Genomic DNA, 5,563 nt, shown 5'->3' on the forward strand with positions numbered 1-5,563 from the left:
CCGGGCCGGGGCGGGCTTAGCCCCCGGTACCTCCAGCCGCTTCTATTTACGCGCGCCGCGTTCCAACATATTCACCCCGGCCAAGAGGCCTATTCCCCGGCCCGCACCCCGCCATTGAGACTGCACGGGAATTATTATTTTTTTATCTCTCAACCTGTCCAAGAGGCCTGCTGCCCGCCGCAATCGCCGCCGGGCCGGCCCGCACCCTGCCATTGAGACTGAACGGGAATTATTATTTTTTTATTTCTCAGCCTGTCCAAGAGGCCTGCTGCCCGCCGCACTCGCCGCCGGGCCGGCCCGCACCCCGCCATTGAGACTGAACGGGGATTATTATTTTTTTTAACTCGGCCTCCGGGCCGGGGCGGGCTTCGCCCCCGGTACCTCCAGCCGCTTCTATTTACGCGCGCCGCGTTCCAACATATTCACCCCGGCCAAGAGGCCTCTTCCCCGGCCACACTCGTCCGCCGGGCCGGCCCGCACCCCGCCATTGAGACTGCACGGGAATTATTATTTTTTTATCTCTCAACCTGTCCAAGAGGCCTGCTGCCCGCCGCACTCGCCGCCGGGCCGGCCCGCACCCCGCCATTGAGACTGAACGGGGATTATTATTTTTTTTAACTCGGCCTCCGGGCCGGGGCGGGCTTCGCCCCCGGTACCTCCAGCCGCTTCTATTTACGCGCGCCGCGTTCCAACATATTCACCCCGGCCAAGAGGCCTCTTCCCCGGCCACACTCGTCCGCCGGGCCGGCCCGCACCCCGCCATTGAGACTGCACGGGAATTAATATTTTTATATCTCTCAACCTGTCCAAGAGGCCTGCTGCCCGCCGCAATCGCCGCCGGGCCGGCCCGCACCCTGCCATTGAGACTGAACGGGGATTATTTATTTTTTTAACTTGGCCGCCGGCCCGGGGCGGGCTTCGCCCCCGGTACCTCCAGCCGCTTCTATTTACGCGCGCCGCGTTCCAACATATTCACCCCGGCCAAGAGGCCTATTCCCCGGCCCGCACCCCGCCATTGAGACTGCATGGGAATTATTATTTTTTTTATCTCTCAACCTGTCCAAGAGGCCTTCTGCCCGCCGCAATCGCCGCCGGGCCGGCCCGCACCCTGCCATTGAGACTGAACGGGAATTATTATTTTTTTATCTCTCAACCTGTCCAAGAGGCCTGCTGCCCGCCGCACTCGCCGCCGGGCCGGCCCGCACCCTGCCATTGAGACTGAACGGGGATTATTTATTTTTTTAACTTGGCCGCCGGCCCGGGGCGGGCATCGCCCCCGGTACCTCCAGCCGCTACTATTTCCGCGGGCCGTGTTCCAACACTATTCACCCCGGCCAAGAGGCCTATTCCCCGGCCCGCACCCCGCCATTGAGACTGCACGGGAATTATTATTTTTTTATCTCTCAACCTGTCCAAGAGGCCTGCTGCCCGCCGCAATCGCCGCCGGGCCGGCCCGCACCCTGCCATTGAGGCTGAACGGGGATTATTTATTTTTTTAACTTGGCCGCCGGGCCGGGGCGGGCATCGCCCCCGGTACCTCCAGCCGCTACAATTTCCGCGGGACGTGTTCCAACACTATTCACCCCGGCCAAGAGGCCTATTCCCCGGCCCGCACCCCGCCATTGAGACTGCACGGGAATTATTATTTTTTTATCTCTCAACCTGTCCAAGAGGCCTGCTGCCCGCCGCACTCGCCGCCGGGCCGGCCCGCACCCCGCCATTGAGACTGAACGGGGATTATTTTTTTTTTTAACTCGGCCTCCGGGCCCGGGCGGGCTTCGCCCCCGGTACCTCCAGCCGCTTCTATTTACGCGCGCCGCGTTCCAACATATTCACCCCGGCCAAGAGGCCTATTCCCCGGCCCGCACCCCGCCATTGAGACTGCACGGGAATTATTATTTTTTTATCTCTCAACCTGTCCAAGAGGCCTGCTGCCCGCCGCACTCGCCGCCGGGCCGGCCCGCACCCCGCCATTGAGACTGAACGGGGATTATTATTTTTTTTAACTCGGCCTCCGGGCCGGGGCGGGCTTCGCCCCCGGTACCTCCAGCCGCTTCTATTTACGCGCGCCGCGTTCCAACATATTCACCCCGGCCAAGAGGCCTATTCCCCGGCCCGCACCCCGCCATTGAGACTGCATGGGAATTATTATTTTTTTATCTCTCAACCTGTCCAAGAGGCCTGCTGCCCGCCGCAATCGCCGCCGGGCCGGCCCGTACCCTGCCATTGAGACTGAACGGGATTATTTATTTTTTTAACTTGGCCGCCGGGCCGGGGCGGGCATCGCCCCCGGTACCTCCAGCCGCTACTATTTCCGCGGGCCGTGTTCCAACACTATTCACCCCGGCCAAGAGGCCTATTCCCCGGCCCGCACCCCGCCATTGAGACTGCACGGGAATTATTATTTTTTTATCTCTCAACCTGTCCAAGAGGCCTGCTGCCCGCCGCACTCGCCGCCGGGCCGGCCCGCACCCCGCCATTGAGACTGAACGGGGATTATTATTTTTTTTAACTCGGCCTCCGGGCCGGGGCGGGCTTCGCCCCCGGTACCTCCAGCCGCTTCTATTTACGCGCGCCGCGTTCCAACATATTCACCCCGGCCAAGAGGCCTATTCCCCGGCCCGCACCCCGCCATTGAGACTGCACGGGAATTATTATTTTTTTATCTCTCAACCTGTCCAAGAGGCCTGCTGCCCGCCGCAATCGCCGCCGGGCCGGCCCGCACCCTGCCATTGAGACTGAACGGGAATTATTATTTTTTTATTTCTCAGCCTGTCCAAGAGGCCTGCTGCCCGCCGCACTCGCCGCCGGGCCGGCCCGCACCCCGCCATTGAGACTGAACGGGGATTATTATTTTTTTTAACTCGGCCTCCGGGCCGGGGCGGGCTTCGCCCCCGGTACCTCCAGCCGCTTCTATTTACGCGCGCCGCGTTCCAACATATTCACCCCGGCCAAGAGGCCTCTTCCCCGGCCACACTCGTCCGCCGGGCCGGCCCGCACCCCGCCATTGAGACTGCACGGGAATTATTATTTTTTTATCTCTCAACCTGTCCAAGAGGCCTGCTGCCCGCCGCACTCGCCGCCGGGCCGGCCCGCACCCCGCCATTGAGACTGAACGGGGATTATTATTTTTTTTAACTCGGCCTCCGGGCCGGGGCGGGCTTCGCCCCCGGTACCTCCAGCCGCTTCTATTTACGCGCGCCGCGTTCCAACATATTCACCCCGGCCAAGAGGCCTCTTCCCCGGCCACACTCGTCCGCCGGGCCGGCCCGCACCCCGCCATTGAGACTGCACGGGAATTATTATTTTTTTATCTCTCAACCTGTCCAAGAGGCCTGCTGCCCGCCGCACTCGCCGCCGGGCCGGCCCGCACCCCGCCATTGAGACTGCATGGGAATTATTATTTTTTTATCTCTCAACCTGTCCAAGAGGCCTGCTGCCCGCCGCAATCGCCGCCGGGCCGGCCCGTACCCTGCCATTGAGACTGAACGGGATTATTTATTTTTTTAACTTGGCCGCCGGGCCGGGGCGGGCATCGCCCCCGGTACCTCCAGCCGCTACTATTTCCGCGGGCCGTGTTCCAACACTATTCACCCCGGCCAAGAGGCCTATTCCCCGGCCCGCACCCCGCCATTGAGACTGCACGGGAATTATTATTTTTTTATCTCTCAACCTGTCCAAGAGGCCTGCTGCCCGCCGCACTCGCCGCCGGGCCGGCCCGCACCCCGCCATTGAGACTGAACGGGGATTATTATTTTTTTTAACTCGGCCTCCGGGCCGGGGCGGGCTTCGCCCCCGGTACCTCCAGCCGCTTCTATTTACGCGCGCCGCGTTCCAACATATTCACCCCGGCCAAGAGGCCTATTCCCCGGCCCGCACCCCGCCATTGAGACTGCACGGGAATTATTATTTTTTTATCTCTCAACCTGTCCAAGAGGCCTGCTGCCCGCCGCAATCGCCGCCGGGCCGGCCCGCACCCTGCCATTGAGACTGAACGGGAATTATTATTTTTTTATTTCTCAGCCTGTCCAAGAGGCCTGCTGCCCGCCGCACTCGCCGCCGGGCCGGCCCGCACCCCGCCATTGAGACTGAACGGGGATTATTATTTTTTTTAACTCGGCCTCCGGGCCGGGGCGGGCTTCGCCCCCGGTACCTCCAGCCGCTTCTATTTACGCGCGCCGCGTTCCAACATATTCACCCCGGCCAAGAGGCCTCTTCCCCGGCCACACTCGTCCGCCGGGCCGGCCCGCACCCCGCCATTGAGACTGCACGGGAATTATTATTTTTTTATCTCTCAACCTGTCCAAGAGGCCTGCTGCCCGCCGCACTCGCCGCCGGGCCGGCCCGCACCCCGCCATTGAGACTGAACGGGGATTATTATTTTTTTTAACTCGGCCTCCGGGCCGGGGCGGGCTTCGCCCCCGGTACCTCCAGCCGCTTCTATTTACGCGCGCCGCGTTCCAACATATTCACCCCGGCCAAGAGGCCTCTTCCCCGGCCACACTCGTCCGCCGGGCCGGCCCGCACCCCGCCATTGAGACTGCACGGGAATTAATATTTTTATATCTCTCAACCTGTCCAAGAGGCCTGCTGCCCGCCGCAATCGCCGCCGGGCCGGCCCGCACCCTGCCATTGAGACTGAACGGGGATTATTTATTTTTTTAACTTGGCCGCCGGCCCGGGGCGGGCTTCGCCCCCGGTACCTCCAGCCGCTTCTATTTACGCGCGCCGCGTTCCAACATATTCACCCCGGCCAAGAGGCCTATTCCCCGGCCCGCACCCCGCCATTGAGACTGCATGGGAATTATTATTTTTTTTATCTCTCAACCTGTCCAAGAGGCCTTCTGCCCGCCGCAATCGCCGCCGGGCCGGCCCGCACCCTGCCATTGAGACTGAACGGGAATTATTATTTTTTTATCTCTCAACCTGTCCAAGAGGCCTGCTGCCCGCCGCACTCGCCGCCGGGCCGGCCCGCACCCTGCCATTGAGACTGAACGGGGATTATTTATTTTTTTAACTTGGCCGCCGGCCCGGGGCGGGCATCGCCCCCGGTACCTCCAGCCGCTACTATTTCCGCGGGCCGTGTTCCAACACTATTCACCCCGGCCAAGAGGCCTATTCCCCGGCCCGCACCCCGCCATTGAGACTGCACGGGAATTATTATTTTTTTATCTCTCAACCTGTCCAAGAGGCCTGCTGCCCGCCGCAATCGCCGCCGGGCCGGCCCGCACCCTGCCATTGAGGCTGAACGGGGATTATTTATTTTTTTAACTTGGCCGCCGGGCCGGGGCGGGCATCGCCCCCGGTACCTCCAGCCGCTACAATTTCCGCGGGACGTGTTCCAACACTATTCACCCCGGCCAAGAGGCCTATTCCCCGGCCCGCACCCCGCCATTGAGACTGCACGGGAATTATTATTTTTTTATCTCTCAACCTGTCCAAGAGGCCTGCTGCCCGCCGCACTCGCCGCCGGGCCGGCCCGCACCCCGCCATTGAGACTGAACGGGGATTATTTTTTTTTTTAACTCGGCCTCCGGGCCCGGGCGGGCTTCGCCCCCGGTAC

Source organism: Hippocampus zosterae, unplaced genomic scaffold (assembly GCF_025434085.1).
Source record: "Hippocampus zosterae strain Florida unplaced genomic scaffold, ASM2543408v3 HiC_scaffold_33, whole genome shotgun sequence".
Classification (NCBI taxonomy): Eukaryota; Metazoa; Chordata; class Actinopteri; order Syngnathiformes; family Syngnathidae; genus Hippocampus; species Hippocampus zosterae.